We start from the raw sequence: 26,987 nt of genomic DNA, 5'->3' as shown, positions 1-26,987 counted from the left end.
CGGCTGAATAGGTCCAATGTGTCTATTCGACCGCTGATGTTCACTTCACGTTAGATGGCTTTACTATCGCTTGTGAAAAATCATTACTTTAAATCGGAAACAGTTTTTTAAAATAATTGTTAGTGTAAGAAAACCCGTAGTACATGGTACTCTTTTTTTTTCTTTCTTTCTTTTTTCCAGTACCTTTATAGTCTTAGCAGTAACAAAAGCCCTGTATTATTCTGAATTACAATATTGTCTCCAAAATGTTTGAAGTTGATTTGCGAATGCTTGCATAATGATAGGAGCAAGGGTTTGTTTTGTTTTGTTTGGTAAGTTATTCACTATTACTTCTGTTTCTGTGTATAAACTTACGACATACTATGTACGTAAGATTATAGGTTAAAAGCATTTGCTCTTTAGTTTATATAACCAGGAAGGATCATAAACTACTCCATTCTTTTTCTCCTTATTGTGAATAATAACAAAATTACAAGCCGTGTTAAACTTTTATTTTCAATAAAATGTCCAAAAATACAAATTGTTACATCAATAAAAAGTAAAAAAATCTTATATATTTACAGGATTTCTGTTAAATTTCATTGGAGATCTAAGCAATATTTTCAGGTACACTTTTGTATGGTTGCTTGGATTTCCTGTATCCTGCTCGAACAGTGTTTAATATCGTCCGGTGCGGAAATGTCGCCACTTAGAATGTCCTGAGCTTCACCAAGGCTTTGTTCAGCATCTCTTAGTAACATCTGCAATTTTTATACATAACTATTTCATATAATTAAATATAGAATAAATACACATAATTTAATAGCTAATTAATGCATAATTAATACAACAATTAATTAGTTAGTTAATTTCCTAAAACAAAAGTATTCTTTATAGTATTAAATATGGCAAACCTAAGATGATAATACTTAGTGTTACAGCTATGGTTGAGATTTCATAAAGAGAGCAAAATTCCTGTAACTGAAAAACTATGAGCTTTATTATTTCCTGAGAAAGAAAAAAAAGTTACTAAGATATCCATAGGGACGTATTGACAAGGAGTTTACCACCATATTTTACTAATTACGTCAATTATTTAAAAATCTGATATAAGTTTAATAGTGCATCAATTCTTGATAGAGAGAATCACAGATCATTAAGTAATGATATTTGTTGAATTTTCCAGCAAAAAGCGTAATTTTTCTTTTTTCCTTTAATCCTGCAAAGGAAAGTAACGTGCCTCCGTCATGGACTGGCGGAAGTATTGCTCAGAAAGAACAATGTCGTGAATACAGTAGGTATGTATAGTATTTTGTATTTAAAGAATATAAAATTCTATTGTGTGTTATTTAAAAAAAATTGAAAATACGCGGTATGAACCCTTAACAGCTCTCTTAACATTAACTATGAGAAGACTGTTGCTTACTTGTAGAGCTCTCACTTCTGGTGCGAATAGTTCGTGCGACTTCTGGTGGACATCATGTCTGTGAGTTGTCAGAATGCTCCTTTTCCTCCTATTTTGTTCAGCTAATTTTCAGTCATTGTCATGTATACATCATTCGAATTTTTGAACATATCAGTGTTAAAGAATCTATGAGAATGAAGTTTCATTTTTCTTTCGAGTGTGAAAACAAATAAATGTGAGATATCCTAATCCTTGGACAAAAACTGATAGTAATATACAAGTACAGATGGATAGTAATATAACTGGAAAAAAGTTCGTTTATGGTTTACTCCGCCTTCAATTTTATTTCATTGACACAGAGCAATCTTGACGTATTGATGAACTGGACGAGCGGTCTTATGATTCCTGAGTTGTGAGTGCTGGACAAAATAGAAACGAAAGAACTGAAAGAGTAAACAATACTTCAGGTGTCAAATTCAGAACAAATGTAAAAAGTTTACGGTTTGTATAGATGGATATAAAAAGTGAAGGGAAATCTTGATTGGCTCTGGAAAGTGTGGGCGTGTCCTCCTTTCACTTTTTGGCATATTTAAGTTAGTTATTCTTGGGTTGATCTTTCGAAACATGTTTGATAAAAGCGATGTTACATTGCCTAAACTATTAGACAAATATAATTAATATATATTTGGTGCTACGGACAGTTTTATTTTATTTTATTTATAATAGGTTTCAGATACAGCACTAGCCATTTTACACTGAAACATTTTAACATTTATGTAACAACAATTTGAGCTCAAGGTGGTACAGCACAATGGCAACATTTCAAAGATAGCTTAGTTATAGAGGATCTGAAAGTATACTCACTAGAAAAAAAAAAACGTCTACAGTTTCTGGTAACTGATTATACATACTAACAATTCGGTTTAGAAGGGACCTTTGGACAATATTTACCCTCGCAGCTCGAGTGTAAAAGAGATCACTAGACCGTGTTCTAGCGGGTACGCGAAAATTGATCTGACTTAACAACTGTTCACATGATGTATGGGCATTTGCAATTTTATGCAAAAATATTAGATCAGAAATTTTGTTTTTCACTAGGGGAGGTTTGATATTGAGGGATTTTAAAACGTCATTTTTTGGAAGTGTTCGGAGGTGAGGTACTCGGTAGGATACAATGGCTAAAAAGAAATTAATTACAGAATTTAATTTTTTTTAGATGAGTAAGGCAGATCATAGACCAGGTAGGAGAACAGTACTCAATAGTGGGAGCAACATATGACTTATAGAACAAGCTTAAGGAATTTTGATTTTTTGTGTCAGTGAAGCGATAAAGGAGTCCCAGTTTTCTCATTACAGTACAAGATATTGTGCTTATATGATCTGCAAAAGTAAGCTTACTGTCAATAATAACACCGAGATCTCTGAAAGAGGTGAGAGGATTTATGTTCTTATGACCAATTTTGTAGGTGTGGTTTATAGGTTCCGTTTTTATAAACTAATTTTCCAAGAGTTACACCAGTTGAGAAGAATTTAAGCATCATGCTGAAGAGCAAGAGATCGTACTCTGATTTAACTTGTCTGTAGAGTTTGCAATCGTTAGCAAATAGAAGAATATTTTTAGAGCTGTTTGTGAACAAAGAAGGCAGATCATCCATGAATAATAGAAATAGAAGTGGACCCAGAAAACTGCCTTGAGGAACTCCAGAAGTTACGGGAATAAAGTCAGAAAAGTAACCTGAAACTGAAACTCGTTGTGTCCTATTACTGAGATAGGTTTCTAGAAGACTAAGTAATTTACCATGTATATTGAATCTAGAACTGAGTTTATATATAAGAAGAGAATCAAAAGCCTTAGGCAGGTCCAAATACAAAATGTCGAGTTGAGAATTTTCTGAGATGCTGTCCACAGCATCGGACAGAAGAACTGATAAATTAATAATACAAGATTTTCCTGGCAAAAAGCCGTGTTGTGAGGAGTTAATAAATGGAGCAACAAATTGAAAGAGTCTGTTTTTGATTATCTTTTTACAAACAAGTGGGTGGAGATAATAAGGAAATAGGTCGATAGGAGGACACATCATTTTTATTTTTACCAGACTTATGAACAGGAGTGATATTAGCTCTCTTCCAACTGGTAGGAAAGACACCTTCTGCGAAACAGCGATTTAGTAAAACCGAAAGGAGTTGAGAAAGCGAACTGGCAACACTGCGTAGGAAGCAAGTATAGATATTATCTGGCCCTAAGGCGCGCTGTTGGGGCAATGACAAGAGAAAAGAAAGTACTTCGGTCGGTGTGATACTGATAGAGATTCAGAACAAAGAGGTTGAAGAGGGTACTGAAGGAGGAGAATTGGGAAGGGGTGGTGCAAAGCTGCTAACAAAATATTCATTAAATACCTTTGCCCTGTCTTCTTCATTTACACAAGGATTTTTGTAGGTCAGTTATGTCGGTATGCGAGAACTATTTCTTCGATTGTTTATTAAGGTCCAGAAACGCTTAGGATATTTATTTGTATCGATTGTAATGTGTTTGATGTACTCGTCATACTTTCTTTTCATAAGATGTTTACTATGTTTTCTAATATCTGTAAAGTTCTTGTAAGTATACTCACTGGAAAAGTCATTCCATAGCTTCCATGCACTTTTGTTGCGAAGTATGCACTTTAGTTCCTCATCAAACCATGGGGAAACTTTGAAAAAGGTCTTTTACGGAAAGGTACAAAGTCTTTACTACAGCCTGAATGACGTCAGCAAATAAGTTAGCTGCATCGTCAATTGAGCCTGAAGCAAGTAAGCACCATGGGAAAATATGAAGAGCTTGACGTATTTCACTCCAAGGGGTCTTTTTCTACTGGGGTAAAGAAGTCAGCATGGTGAATAGTAAGAGTGAGTAGTAGTGAGTTTAGAATATTTTGACAGACTTCCCAGAGAGAAACATGGTGTAATATTCGGGGAATGTGGATACCAAGGACGAATTCCAATATCAACGTAATCAGCATGATCAATTCATATATTTGCTATTCTATTCAGTTCGTCGTCACTGCCAACTTCATCGCGCTTGGACATAGGAATACGCTAACTGGACCATGGAGATTGGAAAAGGGTGTGTTGGTCCGATAAATCACGGTTTTTACTACTACTTTCGGATGGGCATGTGCATGTGGGCGCCAACAGCACAAAACTATGGATCCCTCGTGCATGGTGCATACTGTATAGGGAGGTGAGGGCGGCTGTATAGTTCGGGGATGTTTCTGTTGACATGGACTGGGACCGTTGGTGTATATAGACCACAGCGAGACATTCGTTGTGTACGTGCAGGTGTTAGAAAATCACATACACCCTACAATGCAACCCATATACCCATACGAAGACGACACTTTCCAGGACGACAATGCACAGTGCCACCAAGTCAGGACTCTATTTGCTTGGCTTAAGGAACATTCCAGAGAGTTGCAGCGTATGAATTGGCTCCCTAACTCACCAGATCTTAAGCCTATAGAACATTTATGGGTTATTGCGGAACGAGCTCTTCACACCATGCCTCCTGCACCAATATCTGTGAGCTCATTGTGGGATGTCATCAGGAATGTATGGTGTCAGATCCCCACGGAAATATATCAGCAACTACCAGAATCCATGCCACGCCGTGTTCAAGCCGTCCTCTGAGCAAAAGGGGGACCAACAAAATATTAGGTAAGTGGTCGCAATTAAGTGAGCACTCAGTGTACTTTATTTACACTTACATTGTTTGAATTAAATTTTAGTTAGTTTAAGAATTTGACCATTTTATTAAATGTGGCATAACGTGTGTTTTTAACTTCCATATTTACAGCTAATGATGAACGAATACATTTCCATTATTTTAAGTCAAGAAATAGCTCAGTACTCTTAATGGTGACCAGTATAGGGATATATTAACACATCCCGGGCCATCTTTGTCTTTTATTCCATTGATTTATATGAGAATTATTTTTCTGTCCACTGTGAAATGAATTAGAATTTCAATGGTTTGATTCTACTGGTCTCTTCTTCAAATCTATTTAAATGTCACTTACTTCGTGATAGTTAAAGTTTGTTTTATACAATTTTAATATTTAATAATCAAGTTCAATTTAAGTATTACAGTGAAACCCCCTTAACGGACACCTCTATAATACGGGCACATTTTTTGTCCCGTCAAAAATATATATTCCCTTATGGAACAAAACCCTTCCTTTTACGGACACTCTCAGATACGGACGCGAGCAGTACTCCCCCCCCCCAGACGTTTCAATAACCTCTTAATAACGGACAGGAATTATTCTGAGTTCTGCGATATATTATTCCTCATAAGCGTGTCTATCATGAGTCTATACCTGGTGAACCATCAAACAGAAGTGCTTCATGCTGAACTTGAATTTTTTTTCTGCCCGCAATAAACTGCTTTCTGGTGGAAATCCTAGAAAACCTTCAATACTCGATAACATTCGTGCAGGGTCAGTCGTATGGCCAAGAATTCTATGCGAACTATCTTCCCTTCTCTAACAAATTTAGTCATTTTGCCTGTGGACCTTGTATCTTTCTCGACAATTTTATAGATAACAAAACAAACAATGTTTGTTTTACAATAACATTTTCAACGAGCAATGTTTCCTCTCTTACTTTTTTTGGAAAAGCAACATTTTTCTTTTACTTATGGTACTGGAACAAGTCTGGGTTGGAGTTTTCTCGGCTTTCTTTTTCACTTTCTCTAAGAGGATATTCTTTGTGATTGGGGCTGCGTCAGTAAACATATGCACTCCCATATGCCTTTTCATCCGTTTCACCAACGAAGATACTGCGCAAGTACAAAACACACACACACACACACACACACACACATATATATATATATATATATATATATATATATATATATATATATATATATATATATATATATATATATATATATATGTTTCTTTCCAAGGCTTCTTAGAGGACACTTGCTAATGAGTTTTATTACCCTTGTAGAGGAAAAAGTATGCCTTTTCGATAAACAAAAGAGTTTAGCCGATTAGTTGGTTCCTTACGCGTCTTTTGAGAAGGTTCTGAGAATTTGAAATAAATAAGAAACGCTTACAGGGGGATGACAAGTACTTAAGAAAATTAACATACACGCATTATGTTTTGCAGTACCAGTATAGGAATATATTAACACATCCCTCAGCAATAATAATATTTAACAGAGATGAATTTCTTATCATCCCTCCCAGTAATTCAAATACGTACTAAATAGGGTATTTTCATATTGAATTTTACGTACTTACGTTCATACATAATGTATTTACTGTATATTACAGCACACAATTACCGTTGAGAAATTAAATTTCTGTAATCTCTCTGTAACGGACACCTCTCAATAACGGACAAAAATTCATGTCCCATTGGTGTCCGTTATTCAGAGGTTTCACTGTATTACATTTACAAGTAATGAAATCCATTTTGAAAAAAAAAAAATTAAGAGACATTTGATGAATAAATCAATAAAATCTAAGTTAAAAGTTTAGTTCATTTAAAAAAATTAAATCTCTTATAAGTCAATGAGCTCAGGAACAAACAAGATGTCGTACGTACTCAGCTGTTAGTTGAACTATCATTTCATGATATTCGCTTCTGGGAAGAAAGAGTAATTGTTCTTTATTTAGAACTAAGTTTACTTTTAATTTGAAACATACTGGAGGGATTTGTTTATTAACTAGACATCCGTAAACACAAGGTAACCAAAAAAAAATCCTACCATTCTAGAGCAGTGAGTGAGCGTAAAGCAATACAGTTAAGAGTACGTGCCTTTAGGTTTCGAAGTAATCTCCATCAGTATCCAACATCTTTTGTCAACGTTCCTGGAGCTGCACAATACTCTGGTGAGAAAACTCGACAATCGTGGATGCAAAAAAGTACTTGAGTGCGCTCCGCAGGTCTCCCTCATTTGCGAAGGATCTCCTACGGAGGTGGTTGTCGAGGAATAGGTGGTAATCCGTTGGCGCAAGGTCCGGTGAATATGGTGCATAGCACTGTCTCTCAGCGAAGTTGTTGAAGGATCTTCGGGTTCTCTTAGGCACATGCGGCTTAGCATTATCGTGCAGGAACAGCACACCCTTGCGATTCATCAATACCGTCTTCTTTTGCCGCAATGCACGGTGCACCCTTTACAACGGTTAAAGATTAGCAATGATGGTCTGACCAGGTGGAAGGTGCTCATAATGCACCACTTATCGACAATTCCACTATACAGAGAGCATAACCTTTCGTGGGAGCAAAAGTGGTCTTGAGGTGTGAGGAATAGGGTTACGTGGCGACAACCAACGTCTGGTACACTTAGGAGTGTCATAGAGGACCCATTTTTCGCCACCAGTGACTAAGCGATCAAAGATGGGTGTGTTCAGGTCCCAAATGAGGAAGGACAAACAGGCTGTCTCTCGTTGTTCTTTGTTGGCTGCTACAATGTGTGGAGTACCCACTTGCTTAAGTTGTATAATTTTCCTATCCTTTGCCGGTGCAGTCTGACTGTTTCAGCGGAAACACGGAACTTTTTTTGCTAATTCATCAGAACTTAGACCACTGTCCTCCTCGATGACTGCTTTCAGGGCTTCGTCATCCAATACATGTGGTTATCCACTGCGAGGTTCATCCGAAAGGCTCATGTATCCCGAACGGAATTTCTGAAGCCAATGCCTGGCGGTACGTTCGTTTACTGCATTCTCTTCAAATGCCTGGTATATGCAGCAGCTGACAGGCTCGCTTTAAAGTCACACAACAAACACGCGAACAAGACGCCTCGATACCTTCATTTCTTTTCGATACTGAACGAGCTATAACTGCTGTATGTGCACAACATGCCTGTATTACTAAAGGTCAGACTAACTCCCTATCGCTTGGCAGGCACGTGCGTCATTTCGTTTCCTCTACTTGAACATAATTAATGGGACGTCAAAAACGGCAAGAACTTATTTGATTACCTTGTATAAAGCTAAATAGAAACGTGCTATTGATTATTAGTTCTTATACCTGTATCCGTGACACAATTGCAGTCTCATTTTCGCCATTTTGTACTTTAATTCTGGCAATCTGTTCCATAAGCGAAGCATATAGTTCATATAGCAGCAAACCTAAAACGAAAGGGAAATTGATAATTTGTTAATGAAAGAAAATATTTGAAATCTTTAAATTCACCCATTTTAATTTTAACTGCGCAATACTTATGTAAAAAACTACTACTTATGCCAATGGTAAAAGTGCCCCACTTGGATTGATTTCTAAATGCGCTTTTATACTAGCTAACTAGTTGTTGCCCTCAAACTTTTGGCTCTCTGAACACTATAGGTTAAATTCGTGCTTTTTATATTTTCAAATAGGAAAATAATTTCCTATTTTCCTTAATTGAAACAATGTAGTTTTTAAGTTGCAAATGAATCTGCAAATCGTCTGCATACTAGCGCCGTCTATTGACGACAGGCTGGCAGCATACGTAAAGATACCATTAGGGTAACTCTGAACTAAGAATTAGCGTTACACACAACCTGAAATGTTCTTGTATTACAATGACGGTTTGAAGACGTGGAATCCATTAGAACTAGATATCCATAAAAATATCAGTCCATGGGATCACCTCAGAGTTGGGATATATAGATACTTATCAGTATAATGGAAATATGTATATTTTTTAAAAAAGTGCAACTTTCCAGATTAATATGGCGTTGGAAACTCTTTCGCCCTCAGAAAAACTCTGATGCAATGTGGAATGGAGTCATAAAATCCTCGTGCACTATATCGTTCAGTTCCGTGAGAAAGAATGGAGGCGGAACTTGCGCCGGATTCGTGTCTCCAAAACGAACCACTAATGTTCAATTATGTTCATGTCTGGGGATCGTGCGGTCCACGGAAGATGTTCCCGATGCTCCTGAAGCCATGTCGCAACACCTGTAGCTGAATGAACTGGCGTATTATTATCCTGGAATATGGCATTGTAGCCCGGAAACAACACCTGCACCATATGATGTACGTACGTGGTTCCGTAAAATAGCTACATAATCACGGGGAAGGTCTCCAGGTTTCAACATCAGTGTTGGTGCTTTCATAGTTCATGACCAAAGGATCTCGGAGTATGATATAACATTCAGGCTAAACAGGGTGTCCGAGGGCCATCTTCCGGAAAATTTTGAAAATCTACTTACTTGGAAATGCAGTTTTACATATTTTTGAATAAAATTAGAATATTTTTTTCGTGTTTGTTTTCTTTTCTTGTTCTTTTTTTTTTTTTTTTTTTTTAAATCACAGTAGGAAATATGTAATCGTGATGAGACTATGGCGGCGTAACCAGGGATGTTCTAGAGTTCTAACTTCCGAGATAAGTACTCGTCACACCATTCTGAACGCCAGACATTTGTGATATAAAAAGTGTGAAAAAATAGCTATAAAAAAAGCATGCAGAAACTCTTGTTGAATTTATTCCTTAAGAAATCCTCAGTGCCAGAATTGCAGAATTTTACGTGTTCTTCGTAAAATCTGCCCAAATTTTATATCCTGGTTCTCCGTTCATCGAAAATATCGGGGTACACTATCATTTTAAGAAATGTGGTAAAATATTAGAATTTTTCTTCTTTTTTCTTTCATATTTTTTCTTTTCTTTTTTGTGCCCGTACTGAAGACCTACAAAGATTTCGGGGGTTTCCTGAGCACCGGAATATCCCCCGGAATCGGTGACCATGAACACGGGCAGTGACGCGATCAGTAAACGTTAGCATACATCTATTGAAAACCAAGATATTAGGATCCCATAGTATCACAGAGCTGACACTTTGTTTCGTGGTTCGGCAGAGACACTGCGAATCATACGCTTCTTTGGGCGTCCGCAGCACATAAACACGCCTTGGTTTGAAATAAGGTGAACGACAACTCACCCGACTATATCACGTTTCAAATAATCAGCAGTTAATGTTGCATGTTCACCATTGCCGCCATGCCAGGCCCGTATCCAGGGGGGTCTATGGGGTCGGGCCCCCCTAAATTTTTGTTGGCCCCCTAAAATTTTACAGTAGGCTTGCAAAAGAACTATAATATGGTGATGAACTATCATATGGTTGGATCGGGCCCCCCTAACTTCAGCCGCCCTCCCCCTACATTTTGGGGCTGGCTATGGGCCTGCGCCGTGCTAAAGCGTTATGATCCCTTACCTCAAGTTTCGCCTGTGCAACTAGATCACGTATGTCTATGTCATGTAACTCGTGACGAACTATGATTGTTGACTAGGTTGGGGAAGTATTACTTGATTTTTTTCGTCACTTACACCACATTCGCATGAAGGTTCTGAGTGACAGTCTGCTTTTAATGCTCGGCGGCACCTGTTACTCGAGGTTTTCTTCTGATCACTGTTCCTCTTAGCTGATGTGATTTTGCAGTGAGTTTTGTAAGCCTTCATCATCCTGGACACTGTCCGATACAATTGCCATTTAATGTCACGCTAATACCACATAACGGAGCACTGACAATTTGCCATCTTTGGAAATAAGAGATTTTGCCCATTTTATACTATCACCGCCTGCTCAGATCACTACACACTGCCGTTCTATCGCTCCCCTAAGTTCGGAGTTTGTCCTAACACCACCGGCAATCTGGCCCTGCGGTTGCCGCCTGACCGTTACCAACCAATGCATCTAATGTTTCTAACTCCAAGTGTTTGCATTAATTATATATATATACAAATAGTACTTAATGATATGCAAACATTTTTTCTTATTAAATTTCCGGTTCCTTACTAAGATAATTAATTAAAAAATGGTTATGCACATGAACACTTGTTTATAATTACCTGTCTGAAATATATTTGAACAGTCTCATCAACTCTTTTTTTATGAAAAAAGAAATTATTTTTTTAAAGTTTAATACAGGAGCGTAATTTCAGACTTCGCTTGGGAAAGGGGGGGGGACAGACCACCACTGACATAAAACTTTCACGTTTTGTAGTAGTATATTAGTAGAAAATCGAGTAAAGTATATGTATTCCTCAAACTCTTGGGGGGTCAATTGCCCCCCTCTCCCCCTAAATGACGCCCCTGGTTTAATATCACACGCTTATGCGTTTCAGGCTAAAGGAGACGGATGATATATGAAAGTGAATGACTGTGGAATTAAATTTTTGTGTTTTCCCACCGGGAATCGAACCTGGGATCACGCGCAATAAAGGCACATGTGCTAGCTACTACATCAGCAGGGAGAATATGAAATGAAATATTTAATGTTTTCCCACCAGGAATCGAACCTGGGACCACACGCAATAAAGGCACATGCGCTAGCTACTACATCAGCAGGGAGAAAATGAAATGAAATATTTGTTTTACGTCACACGGTTATGCCGATTAGGCTAAAGCAGACGGTGATATGAGAGAAATGGTGAAATGAAAGTGGGAGGAAACGGGAGAACCCCGAGAAAACCCACGAGCACGGTGTTTGTCCACCACAAAGTCCACACGGCGCGAGCTGGGATCGAACCAGGGACCCTAAGCACCGGAGGTGAACGCTCTACCACTGAGCCACCGCGCTCCCGTTACAACTTTTTCATATTAATGTTTTTTAAATTACTTTTTGCCCATTATTTCGTAGTTATAATGTTTGCATTAAAAACCTAAGCTATACAGGAATTATATGTAGTGCTTATACAATATTTTTTTTTTTAAAAAAAACGTATCAGTAATATCTGAGATACTAAGTCAATAATCACTTTTGTTCTAATTGTCTGTAGGTCGGCTTTCTCCGCTTGAAAGCCGATAGATGGCACCATTGTCTTCGCTTGTGGCACTTCAGCTCTCTTTGATCTGTTGCAAAGTACATAAGGCTGCGCCACTGTCCGCTTGCATCATAGAACGGCATTTCGTAATCCGTATTTTGTGGTCTGAAGGTGTACCTGGAGCTAAAATGCATTGAGGACTTTCAGCACAATATGGGGACAATGTTTTATAACGGCGAAGTGTTTACCAGTGGATTGAAAAGTTAAATGCATTCGAAGAAGCGAGGAAGGACAAGGAAAGCGCAGGACATCTTTGCGAAAGAGGTCCCAAAACAATTCCCTGAAGAGCGCAAGCGTAATCGTGTAATAATTTGTCAGCACCTACTGGACAGTCATACTAATGACGGTGAAACTTCTTTGAAATAAATTATCTGGTACTCTTCTGTGGTGTAAACGACGTTGAAACCTGTCACAAGCGAAGACCATGATACCATTATCGGCTTGCAAGTGCAGAAAGCAGTACAACCAATCTACAAGACAATTAGAGCAGAAGTACACATGCTTGACATCCTCGTATAATAGGGTGACAAACCGTCCCGTAAAAACGGGATTGTCCCGTTTTTCACTACCATTCCCGGTGTCCCGAAAAATTTTCTCGGGACGCCAAAATGTCCCGTATTTACGTACGTTGGGAACAAAAAAAATCTTTCGAATCGCTAAAATTTCCTAATTTATATTATTATTTTCTAAGCTATGTGATTATATTGGAATATGTCTAATTACTGAGTAACGTCATTACGATGTTTGCGATATTGGATGTGGTGGCTGCACTGTTTTCCATCAGGCCTCCCCACTTCGCAGAAGACAGTGCAAGGGGCTGAAAGTCGTATGAAGAACAAATGTAATCTGTTTTTACTCTCTGTCCCGGGCGGTGGAAGATTGAGGCACTGTCATCAGTACAGTACAGTACAGTATTTACGTGATTTGACTAAGATGTAACACACTACGAAAAGGGAGCAAAGGTACAGACTATAAAAATGAAAGTAAAAAGAAAACTAGTTGTAAGTGAAATAATGTTTAAAAGTAAGAAAATGCAAATAAAAGGAGTTGGAATCCGATGCTGAGAGTAATTATAAACCCTGTCGGTGACAGATTTGAGCGCTCATATATTTTTAGTAATGTTTTCAAATATTTCATTTTTTTTTTTTAGCTGCTGATAGTTATTTGTTATCTAATTAATTTCACAACCTTTTCAGTAGGTTTTAAAACGAAAAAGTGTAAATTTATCCTTTTTTGTGAGAGATACAAAGAGAGAGAGAAAGAGAGAGAGAGAGAGCAGAGAGGCTAAAAAATATATTTGGGGGAGCAACCTATTCAGATATAAAAAGTGTCCCGTTTTCTCTAGTTGACGATTTGGTCACCCTATCGTATAAGCAAAATTTATATCCCAACTTTGAAGTATTGTTTCTCATGGTCCTATGGATGGATATGTTTAACAATAGTTCCATTGGATTTCCCGTCCTCAAATTAGTGTAAATAGCGCAATTAGAAGTTTATCCAAGCGTGCACACTTTTACCATTGGCATGAACGGTAGTATTGAGAGTGTCATTACACAAAACTATTGGATTTATCCCAACGACAGGCCCGGATTTATCACTAGGCTCGGGGCTGGGGCCTTATTGGAAGAAAATTTAAAAATTCACTTTTAATTTATTTTAAAGGCTAATACTTACACAAAACTGTTTCTGGACAATGACAAGAAATTTTCTTATACTGTTTTATAATAGGCCTACCCCTTTTTTCCTTCATTTACTTTTTATACTTTTTAATGTGAATAGAAAGGACAATTATAAAAAAGGAGGTTTTATTTATTAATTTTGTTAGGTACAGTACAGACCAGAAACATGAATTCCACTAATCAAAACCATGGGCGTCATTTAGGGAGGGCAGGAAGGGGCAATTGCCCCCCAAGAGTTTGAGGAATACATATACTTTAGTCGAGTGTCTATACTAAACGCAATGTTAACTTGAGAGCCGCATCACAAGCGCATTAATACATGTCGGCGCGCGAACCTTTTCACAGGGAAGCCTTTGTATGTGTGTGTGTGTGTTTTGGTTTGGCTCTCAATCGCCAGGATTTCAACTGGCGCTGTTCTGAGTTTCAGCTGATATGCGCGGAGCGATGATTTCTCGTCCTTTTCCTGCCGCTTACAAAAAATATGTTTTTTGGTCTATTTGTTTTAATAATTCATGAAGACACGACAATAGTAATAAATGTATTGGAAATTCGCACGTCATGTATTTGCAGTCCTCACAATTAAAACCCGAGAGCATGAAAATGATTTTGCTTATTCATTTCAATTGATTAAGGTAAGAAAGGATAAGAAATGAAGTTATTCTCATATATCTACCTGGAAAAGGTCAATCATAAACAGAAACATACGAGCAGCCACCCTCCCACACAATAAATTAAAAGTACGATTTTTTTCTAAAAGCACAGCAACTCTACATTGACACTGAGTAAACCACAGCGAACCGGCAACAATCATATTAACAATTTCTTCAATAGTTGTGTCTGCATATTTTTCTCTTAGTCGAGTTTACAAATTGTTGACAATTTACTTTGCTTGACTTTAAAGAGGTTTCCCTTCCTCGTGTTTGCGATAATACTGAGAAGATGATAATTCGGATTCATTCATATTTTCAACTTCGCGCTTAACACTCTTCATGGTTTCAGTTTCAGTACACCCACGTACTTACTCTAACGCACGCGCGAAGACGATATTTGGCAGAGCAGTGTTACTCTCTGCACAAAAATTGCAGAAGTTACATGTGAGTTCCGTTATTTCTTTTGTTTCATTTATCAGCAGGCAATGAAGTTTCTTACGGGGTAGTTACTCTATTTAATTTATATATCATATAAAAATATTAAGCCATTTCCTATCCATTGTGGACGGTTTCTAACATTGACCAATTAAGTAATTTTACTGGTCCTCTGCTTTTGTTATAAGGTTTTTCAAGTTTATAATCTTGCAACACTTGCAAGAGACTCGCATCTTAGCTGCCGGCTTTTCATTCCTTTCTTTCCTTCTCTCTTTCCGATTCTGAGTCGTGACGTCATTTTCATAACCCTTTACTAATAAATGTAGTATCATTTATTTTAAATATTGTTTCTGTATTGACATTTTTATATACTTGAACTCAATTAGCTCTTTGAATTGATCTCCTAAGTGATCCCAGATAGCACGAATACTTGCGGCAAATTTTTGCTTCGTTTAGTGGAACAAACAATCTGAAAGTTTGCGAAGGCAAAATTTTTTAATATTTATTAAAAGCTTTCAATATGATCTGCAAATTTTCGCTGATTTGTAAAAATAAATTCACCACTGCAATTAATTTGCATCTTTTTTGAAAATATAGCGTAGAAAGTTTGCCGTCGCAAACAGTTTGCAACTCTGTAAAAAACTTGTTTAGAAAAACTTGCTGAAAGCAAATATGTGATGATATTACAGAGTGCGCGCGCATGGTACCCAGAATTCACTGCGCTACATCAACTGTGACAAAACAAGCGGGAAGTGAGAATCGAGAAAAACCCATACATCAAAGGACTCCAGTAAACTCACTGCTCTCTTATCAGATGTTTTTATTGACCCAGGCAGCCTGACGTTATTTTGTGAATGTGTGTGAGAGTAAGTACAGGGATATGATCGTTGAGTAAGTAGATAAATTGCGATGTCCTTTGTCTGTGCGTTTATCGTTCGTAAGTTTCTTATCTTTGGCAAGTAGCTAAAGATGTTTAATGCTTGCCACTAAGAAAAGACGGATCCACATTATAAAAATTTTGATGTTTCATAAAGTTAGGTTTCACTTTATAAATTTGCAGCAAACATTACCTGATACATTTGCAGCAAACATGATCTTGCGATCGTGAAAACACTTTCTACAATGTTGCTGCAAACCTTTTAATATTTTCACCAAATTCATCAGCTCATTTTCGGACATTTTGTCAAAGAAAATTTGCACAAACTATTTGCTGCAAAGTCCTGGCAAACTTTCTTGCTGTACAGTCGCAAACATTTCGTTTGTATTGGCAGATGTTTTCATTTTCTGAGGCAACTTTGCTGCAAACTCAGCCAGCGTCAACTTCGTTATTTGCATTGAACTTTCGGCAAATTTTCTTATTTGAAAAGGCAAATTTTTTGCAAACTTTTTAGTTTGCCTTTGCAAATTTTTAAACATTTTTAAAAATTTTTCTGTGCTATCTGGGATGTTTTACTTGTGTAACGGGAGGAACTATGTAATGTGCGCGGAGTCGCCTGAATCTCGGCTATCAGGATAAGGTCGCGGCAAGTATACTAATATACTAGTACAAAATGTGAAAGTCTTATGTCGGTGGTGGTCTTGCTCCCCCCAAACAAAGTCTAAAATGACGCCCTTGATCAAAACAATTATTCTATTTGTTTTAGTGATAATTTTAGTGTTTGAGTATTCACATTATCACGGAGGAAAATCCAAAATGAATTTCTTTTACTATTGTACTAGTGCATATTGTAAAAATAAAACATCATTCTTTACACATTACTTTAAAAAAATATAAAGTTGTAACTATTTAAATCTTTATAGTAGATTCAAAATGAAAATTCATTAAAATTTATTTAAAAATCGTTTAAACAAAAGTATTCATAAAATAAGTTTATTTTTTGCATTTTCTACTAAATTATGTTAAAATTTTGTACGTTACACCGACCATTTTGGTTACTTGGGTACTCGCCAAGTGTGGTACAATGTGGCTTTTCTTTTCATGAAACTGAAATCTGGCCTCAATGGAACACGTTTTGCCTCGATTGAAGAAGTCAAATTGAAAACGGCAGACCTCTGAAGTCCTACATATTGCGAGTCCTGAACGGGACTAGTTCGAAGGTATCTACATAGGCAATAGTGCCATTAAGTACCAGAATTTATGACTCCAGTACTATATATATACATATAGGCCTAGAGGGACGTAGAGTGCGTTGGGGGGGGGGTACGGGGTTTAAACTTCCCTTCAATGAGATATTATAAAAAAAAATACATTTACCATATCCAGGTATGTGTACAAAACCCTGTAAAGATATCTTGAGAGGTTGAGTGCCTCCCTTCATGAGATTCTCTGTACACCATTGGTTTCTCCATTATTTTTGTTCCATTATCAAACGTTCTTTATGTCCTTTTAATAAATGATAATGCATGTAGATTGCTTAAGTTTCGTATAAGATTCAAAGTGATGACTGGTTGAATTCTTTGTTTCTTTGAATTATTGTTTAAATTACCACGAAGTATATCCTTTTAGTGTTCTGGAAATGCACGTATCTCCTCTCTAATAAAATCAAAATAAGTAAAAGCGTCGTATAAGTACTTATTTTTAGCATATTAATAATCTTTAGTTGAGTTTCTGTGATAAATCATTTTGAAACTGAAATATTGTATAATATGTTAAAAAAATGTTCCCTTACCTCTCATTCTGCATTGACCTGCACGAAGAAGTTGTAAGAGGTCCAAAAGTTCATGACAAAGTGTAATCTTATACTGTAGATCTTCATTAGATAAATCTGGAAAATAATAAAATAGTTTTGAAGAATGTAGTCTATGTCAGGAAAAATAAATTATTGTTAACTTTATTTTGTATATAAAAGTTGTAGAAAATACTGAAAGACGGAAAGTATAAGTAACATGAAAATTTTCAGTGTCTAAGTACCATCATTATTGAAAGTAAAAGTCAGCGTGGGCAGGAAATAAATGAAGGATAAAAGAAATTATAAAGATTTTTAGGCATAAGAAAAGCGTATTTTCTGGGGCCACTAATTTCTACAATATTGTTAGCGTTTAACGAAAGAAAGTCCAAGGATAATATATAATACGAGGTTTGATCCAGAAATAAGGTTCCCAAAGAGCTCCAGCCGCACGGGAAGGTGCGAAGCGAAATCCGGCAACACCGCTGTGAGCGGTTGTTCCCCCATTCTCGACTCCGCCTGGCCGTGCTACGTTGCGCCGTTCAGTCTTGGCTCAGCAGCCGTTCGAGATGGAGGTACCCATTGTTGCTCCCGCCAGGTGCGAGATTCGTTCCGTAATTCGCTTTTTGCACATCAAAGGGACTCCACCCGTGCATATTCATCGTCAGTTAACAGAGGTGTATGGCGACAAGAGTATGTCTGTTCAACACTTCGAAAGTGGTGCAGGAAGTTTAGTGCCGATGGAAGGCCGTCCACGATGAAGAACGGAGTGGAAGACCGTCAGTTTCGGAAGTACCCCACCCATCGTACAGTCCGGACCTCGCGCCTAGCGATTATCATTTGTTCCCAAAGTTAAAGGAACACTTGAGTGGTCAATACATCCGAAGCGACGATGAAGTCAAAGACGAGGTGAACGCTACCTCAACGGGTTGGCGGCGGAGTTCCATGACATTGGGATACAGAAATTGGAGCATCATCTTCAAAAATGCGTAGAAAAAGATGGCGATTATGTTGAAAAATAGAGCAAAGTGTCTTCTTTCGAACAATGTATATTGCTGTGAGAATAAACAATGTTGTCTATTTGTAAAATTGATGGGATCCTTATTTCTGGATCAAATACCCTGGGCGTACGCAGAGGATGAGTCTGGACCCCTCCTCCTCTATATCCCGACTTTTCTGCATTTTTAGTTCAATTTTAGGGTTGATTTTACAAATTTTAATATAACTTATCTCCATATATAATTTGGACCCTGTCCGAAATAAACTCCTGCGTACGTACCTGCATGGACAAATCAATAAATCTTATTGAGCTCAACACAATAAAATGTAGTAAGTGTGAACCTCCATGTGCAGTTTTCAAGAAAATCAAGAAAAAAAAAAAAACAAATGTTTTGGCAAACCCAAAAATTTATGCTGTATGAAGCCATTTACTCAGTGTTCGAAGTGAAAAAAAAAACAAAACAAAGGTGGTATGTTTTATTATAATTTTGACTGAACATACCGGATATTTAAATATTGTCTTGATCACTGGAAAAACAGAGACGGTATGTCCTCATTACTGAAAAACCAGAGGCGGTATGGCATACCACCGCATACCGTCTCACTTCGACCACTACATTTACTGAAGTGAAATTGATATTAACTCACAAAGTTCTTCGTTATCTCACTAGCAAAACAACAGTAGATTGGATAGGTAATAAGATATACCTTAAATTTAACATTAATTCTTAAATTTTAATTTCTGTAGAAGCAGACGCGGACGTAAATTTTTTTGTTAGGAGGGGTTCAAATGTTTGTGGGGAGGGGCACTATACTACAAGATACTACACTTATATGATATTGAACCAGTGTTTTTCCGTACTAGTAAACGAAAAATAACCAGTAAATGACAGAACTAACTTTTTTTCATGGTCGAAAAGAGAATATAGATGAAGTGCAAAATCAAATCTTTAGGCTATATCATTTTTTTTATCGCTAAGTAAGTATAGTTTTGCTAGAAAAGTGTAGGGCATTTCGAATTACAAATTTGGGGGGTCTGAACCCGGTAGAAACCCGCGTGTGTGAGTCCCTGTGTAGAGGTAAAATATCGTTGAAATATAAGACATAGTAGGGTAAAAAAAAATCTAACTTCTTTGGCACTAAAAAGTATGTCGTTCTTTCCCATGGCAGTTTTCGCTTTAATGTAAGATTTTATTATTTATTTATGCACTGTATGAGTATATGTAACAAAATGTAGTTATAATAGTCAGGATGAAGTTCAAAATACACAATATTGTAAAGAGTTGGGGAGAAAGATCTATCAAATGTTTCGTGTACAGTATTGTGCTGTACGGAGTAGAAAGTAATCATTAGGGAAACGTGACAAAAGACGACTAGCCCTTGGAAATAGAGATTAATTGGGCAGAAGAGAAAACCAATGAGGAATTATAGTAGTAGGTGAGCTGTATGGCTAGTCGAGTCAGCAAAAATGTTTGGATGGCCAAGGGTCAATGACCTAGGACCCACCCCCTCTAAATTTTGGCAGGTGTACCTTGGGCTATCATCTAAATTTTGTCAGGGAAATCTAGAATCACACTTCTTAAATTTTGGAAATTCCCAAAATTTAAAAATTTGGTATGGCAGTATAGGACCGGGATATGTATCTCTGTAAGTTTTGGGAGTTCCTCTCGTTTCCTTTTATGGGCAAAAAATTGCCAAAAATTCAAACTTCGGAGGATTTTGACCTATTTTATCCTCTTTCATGAAGGATTATTAACATATATGGTTAAAGAGGTGAGTATGAGGGTCCATTCCCTTTTATAGGGTATGAGTACATTGATGCAGCCCTCGTAAATTTTGGGAGGAATACATAGAACCACCTCTTAAATTTGGGAATTGTTAAAAAAACAATAATTGGCAAATTCACTAGGACCCTAATATATGCCACTGTAAATTTTGGTGGTCTATTTTGTTTTCTTTCATGGGTATAAAATTGCTAAAAATTCAAAATTTGGAGGTTTTTGACATGATTTATCTCCTTTGACAATGGTTTATCACGTTCCATTGATATAGAGCTGAGGTGTCCCTCTAAACTTTTGGAAGGGGTACATTGGCCCACCTCTTAAATTTAGAAATCGCCAAATAACGAAAATCGGTACCCGTTCGAAAATCGGTATAACTTTGTAAATTTGGGTGGTCCTACTCATCCTGTTATATGGGGAAAAATGACAAACAATAGTATAGCTATGTGTTCACCATGTGATCTCTTATTGATATAATTTATCTTCTTTGATGAACCTCTAACACGTTATGTGGTTACATGGTGGAGTACAGGAGACCATTCTCTTTTATAAGACATGAGTACATTGATGATCCTGTTTTAAATTTTGGGTAGGGTAAACAGGACCATCCCTTAAATTTGGGAATTATCAAAAAATAAAATTTGGCCCAAATACACATTTCTGTAGATTTGATTGTTCCTGCTTATCCCCTCCTATGGGTAAAAAGTTGCCAAAATATAAACATGAAAACACGTCTTATCACGTGGTAGGTTATTGGTATAATTTATCTTCTTTGATGACGTTTTTATCACGTTATATTGTTATATGGATGAATAGAAGGATCTGTTCTCTTATATAGGAAATGGATACATTGATGCTTTCTTCTTATAATTTGGATTGGATTGGATTTTTAGTTTAGTGTCTCTTTCAGCAGCGATATTATATGAGACGTGGACCGACTGACTAACGTGGAATCCGAGCCACAGGAGCTCCCACCGGGAATCGAACCCGAGTCTCCCACGCCAAAGGATTCTTAAAATTTGGAAGTGTACATAGGACTACCCCTTCTACTACGATTTATTTTCTGAATTCTGATAATTGAAGTGTAAGTTATAAAAGTATATTATAGATGGTTTATCATTATATAACTTTCAAAACATCAATATAGTAACCCTACGTGATGCTACAATGGTTTAAAGTTTATGACGAGTGTAGTTCGTCGTTGTGCGATTTGACACCGGGAGGCCATGACGAGCTAGACTTGTCATTTCAGTGCAAGGGGTTAAATTTGTGAATTGTCAAAAATAAATTTTTCTTGGAAACGAAATTTAGATTTCTGTACATTTGAATGATCCAGTTTATCCTCTTATATGGGTAAAAATATTCAAAATTTGGAGGTTTTTGACCTGTTATATCATATTTGATGAGACTTTAGTATATTATACGTTTATTATTTCTAAGAGAATACAGGAGTCAATTTTCTTTCATAATACCTGAGTACAATGATGCTTACTTTTAAATTTTGGCAGGGGTACATAGGACCACTCCTTAAATTTGGGAATTGTAAAAAGGAAATAAAATTGGGTATGTGTTCTCTACGACTCGAGTATATAACTATAAATTTGGATGCTTCTGCTTATCACATTAAATTGTCAAAATATTCATATTGTCAGGTAGTTGGTTGTTAACCTAATTTATCTTCTTAGATGAGGGTTTATTACAATATGGTTATGTGGTTGAGTACAGGGGTCGATTTTCTTTCATATGGTACATTGATGCTCTCTTTTTAGAAATTGGGAGGGTACCAGGTCCATCTCTTAAATTTCAGAATTGTCAAAAAATGTGTGGTTATAAATGTTCCCTCGGGCTTCTCTGAATTTGGTTGGTTCTTCTTATCTCCTTTTATGTGTATAAAATTGTCAATAACATAATGCAAAAGTAACACTTTATATTTGGTGGGGAAAATGAATTAGCATGAGATTCTAATTTTGAATGTTGTGCTTAACGTTCACTAAGACAGATTGTAACATATAACCGTATCGATGAATACAAGGTCCCACTGTTTTCTATTAAGCATGAGTATCTTGAGACCGCACAAGTACATAGCTTAAATTTTGGAGTTGTCAAAAAATTCGTAATTGTTCTCTAAGAATTATTCTTGGTAGCATCGGCTGATCTCTTTCAAACCTTTGTTCAAAATGGTTTAAATAGGTTTCAAAATTTTAACTTAAAATTGTTTGATCATGTTTTAAAATGTTAGTTTGAAAATTGTTTAACCTTACGATTGTAGTTACTGTAAAGTCATTGGTGGAAAAATTTATGACTTGAAACCAAATATGTAACTATTGAAACCGGTTGATATGTAACAACAATTTCACACTTTGAACTTTAGTGCCAACTAATAGTTTGTCATTAGTAGAAAACTACCCCTGGTGCAATTTAAATAGTTCAGCATTGACATACGTAACAATTTTACACTTTGAACTCTAGGATTGTACCTACAACTCATAGTCTAACGTCATTGGTGTAAAAATTTTCAGATTTGATACCGGACATGTAATTATTAAAATTGATCGATATCACACTTTGAACTTTAGTCACAAATCATAGTCTAAGATCAATAATAGAAAGTTGTTATTGGTGGAATCAGATTGATTGAACACTTAAAAGTTATTCTTGATGAAATTTGATTGACTGATTACTTTCAAATCTTTCTGTATTTTTTAAATAATTCAACATTTTTGCTTAAGACCTCCTTCATCATCCGCGTTGATAACGCGTCTGATGAAGGCAATGTTACATTGCCGAAACTGTTACACAAGTTTTATTAATATATACGTGGTGCTTTGGTCAGGTTTGTTTTATTTACTACTGATATTTTGTATATTGATTTTCAAAACTAGTACTAGAGAACTAATTGTTTCGTACTGGAATTAGAGGTGAAGAGATACTTGTAGTGTCCGGTTCGGGCAAACCGACTGAGTGTTATTACTGCCTATAAGAGTTATTTTAATAAAAATAAGAAAAGTTGTAGGCCTAAATCTCAAGCATCGTTGAATATGCTCGGATGACACAAAGGGATATGTTTTGTACATTTTAAGTAATTAAACTGTGGGAATTGTTCTCTCGTAACTGGTTGCGTAGTGCACATGTTTAAGACGCTAAATATTTAAATAAAATAAGTTACACCATCTAAACAATACGGTTCAATCTAAACTAAAGTTTTAAACTGGTTCCTATTCTTACGAGTGCTACTTGTATTTACTTTAAACAGAGAATGAAAAACAAAACATTTCCAATTTCAATCAAAACAAAGAAATGAGCTAGCTCGTCATAGTTTTCTTTTATCTGTCCTTGTGGATGTGGTAACACAGCGCCGAAGCATTACTGAACAGACAATTACTGCGTGGAACTACTATAAAAGGTTGTTTAGGAACGTACTTGGCCACGTCTATTAGTAGGACGAAGTAAAACATAGAAGCAAATTTTGGTTAAATTAGTAAGAAAAGCAAGCTTACAACAGAATCTAACCCTCAGTAGACAAAGGGATTTACGCCACGGAGACCGATACCATATTTATTTTTACTTGTGCTGAATTTTGCACGATACAACATTGCAATTGTTTTATTCATTTTCTTTTTCGAGAAAATATCTTTCACAAAGGGAGGATCCTATTTGGGTTTTGAAGTTTCGGGCCGTCGTGTGGAAGTAGTGTAATTTTGAAGTATTGAATGAAAAACAAGTCTTAGGGGAAAATTGCAGTCGAATAACGAGAAAGCAAGCTTCCAAGTTTCACAACCAATTAGGACAAGAACAAATACGCTTAAGTAGTTTGTAAACTTAATTTGCGTTTTAAAACCCGCGTCACGTTTCACAAATTTCTTCCGTTCATTGATGAGTTTTCGTTGTTAAGAAAACTAGGATTCCTTTCAAAAGATATTTTCATAGTTGGGATTCGAACCCATAATAAAAAGGATCGTATGCGTGTAATTCTGACACACTCTTCCCTACACCACTTGGTTTCTGTCTTGATGATAATGCCCGTCTACATTAGCGTTTGCACTTAAGATGTCCAGTAGTAAATGCTTGAAATGACTGTGAATCACATGACACAAAGGTCTAGCGGAATACGAATAGAACAGAATCAAGAACATATGATCCAGACATATCGATATTTGGCTATTAGTCAAATCCGAAATAAAATCTATGATGTAAAAGCGAATGTTAGTGTCTGTCTGGTAGCACTACACAATAACTACTGAGCCAATTAAAGTCTACTTAGCATGCTTATCATCCTTAGCGAGGATTATATGATATTAAATTGATTAAAATGCTTATACTAAAAGGAAGCGGGGTTACAATTTATGCGAAAAATTGAGTCACACAATAAGTAGTACAACAAAATTATACTGTACTTTGCTTGATCATCAACTTTAGACCTTCTAAGGATTTTGTATTAAATTGGTTAAAATACATATATTAAAGAGGAGTGGGGGAGTCATAACTTACGCGAAAAATTGAATGATATGTAAAAATAATCGAAATTGACCGAGATTAGTGTCCAATTCATAGTTTTCCGGTTTGCAGAGATGTAGAGTAAGACCCTCAATGCCGTAAGTCCAAGTATAGCTCTCATTGGCATGGGGTTATGTATTGAAAGGGACGACATTACGGATTTTTATTATTACACTTCATTGTGATGCTCATTCTAAGGAACAATACGTGCTTTCGATAAATGTATTCTTCTCGTTCGAAAAAAGGGGCGTTTCAGCTGGTTAGTGATGAAAATGAAACTCACACAGTAATCTGGAAAATAATCAATAAGAAATAAAACAAACGAAAAGAACACTATTAATCATTTCCTTCTCCGCTAGGAATGAGCAGAGCATATAAATAAAATGATGCTTTCAACAGTTGAACGAGAACTTCTCGTTCACACATCTAGCATTATTACTCCAATGTTATATAGCTGAAAAACGGAACCTTACAAACGATCGTGAAATGAAAACTACATGAGTATTCTAGTTTAATGTCCCATGGTAATTCAACTAGAGCTAAAGAAGACGATGATAAATGCAAGTGACTAATGAAGTTGGAGAAACGGAAAAACTGCCGAGAAAACCCACGGTCACAGTGTTGGACTATCACCAACGGCCACCGTGCCCCAACTGCACGCAGTCGCTCCTGCTTGTCACAAGTGCAGAAAGATAACCACGGTTATTGCGATAATACAGACATATTTCTAAAATACAGGCTTCTATAATAACTTGGTTTCCATCCTCTCGCCTTTCCCCCCATTGCTGGACATATAGGGATGCACGCGAGACGCGAGACGAGACTGAAAATTTTATGCGAGACGCGAGACGAGACTAAACCATGCGAGACGAGACGCGAGACGAGACTCGGTTAAGTCTCGCACGAGAAGTCTCGCGAGACTTCTCGCAGTCTCGCAACATTTATAAATTACATTTAATTGTATATTTAGTGATTTTACATTTATTGAGTTTTCTAAGTTGAGCGTTAATGTCTCCAGGAACAAAAAAGTGATTGGGGCAATAGACATTTTATGAGATTTATTATTATTCAAGGTTGATTTTCAGAATTAAAGCCTTCTTTAGTTTCTAAACATCATTAAAAAAGAAAAGCTTTGTAAATTGGAAATTTATTACAGCATCGATTTAGGACTTTATTTTGCGACACAAACACATTCACGCAGGCGCGCACGAATACATGAACAATTGTTTTTGGTCTGAAAAGCGAATAAGACTCCTTATTGCTGCGAAATGTGATATTTCTGTTGTTTCTCGCTTTTTCATATTACTGCTAACGATTAATGTTGGGGGATGGCGGGGAAATTCCCTCTCGTTAAAGTTTATCCCCGGTCCGGCTCGCAGAAATAACATGATATTTTTTACATGGAATAAGTATTTTCTTTCTATATATTTATCAAAAACATTCCCCTCTAGTTCAGAAGTTTAATTCAAATACTGGTTTGGTAGGATGGCCCTATAGGTTTGGTGGGAGATGGTAGGAATAGCCCTATATCTGTCAGTAATTTTATTTTCTGCAACACTATATAAGTTGAAAGCGAAAGTTGATAAAATGCGATAATGCAACATTGCTACAAGCGCGAACGAATCAAAAGAATTGGGTCGTATTGTGTTGTGAGAAGTTCTTTTGTTATCTACAAGCGCTTTTGGTGGTATAAAAACATCTTTATAATGGAAAATCACCCTTCAAGGAAACGACCAAAACGTGTAAATGTTGATAGTGGCGACGATATTTTAGAAGAGCCAAATGGGGATCCAGTTGAAAGTGAAACGGATTCAGGTACTATTTCTGCAAGTTCGAGTCTTGAATCACCCAAAACAGCAGGGCGTAAAAGTAAGTTCCAGGATTACTTTGAAATTGCGACGAATGCTGAATTGGCTATTTGTAAAGTATGTAAGCCTAAGAAGATAGAATTGAAAATGCATTCTCGTGATATAACGGGGCTGAAGAAACACTTGCAAAATATTCACAAGAAAGAGTACGCGATTCTCTACCCCGACAGCGACAAAGATCAGAAGAGTAGCTACAGGAAGGAGGATATAACAATATATTTCCCTCAGAA

The 26,987-nt window shown here is 36.6% G+C and overlaps 1 long non-coding RNA gene across 1 annotated transcript; it reads right to left on the bottom strand.

Annotated features, from left to right (window-relative positions):
• Window positions 1-476: 476 nt before the first annotated feature.
• LOC145693210 (uncharacterized) lies at window positions 477-17,711 on the bottom strand. Its single transcript, XR_014132727.1, has 3 exons — window positions 17,619-17,711; window positions 8,411-8,511; window positions 477-740 (listed from the first exon to the last, which is right to left on the bottom strand). It is a non-coding gene; the product is annotated as an uncharacterized LOC145693210 (long non-coding RNA).
• Window positions 17,712-26,987: the final 9,276 nt, after the last annotated feature.

The sequence above is a fragment of the Thermobia domestica genome, chromosome 8 (genome assembly GCF_964235325.1).
Source record: "Thermobia domestica chromosome 8, izTheDome1.hap1.1, whole genome shotgun sequence".
Lineage (NCBI taxonomy): Eukaryota > Metazoa > Arthropoda > Insecta > Zygentoma > Lepismatidae > Thermobia > Thermobia domestica.
This window is presented reverse-complemented; position numbering and strand designations above follow the sequence as displayed.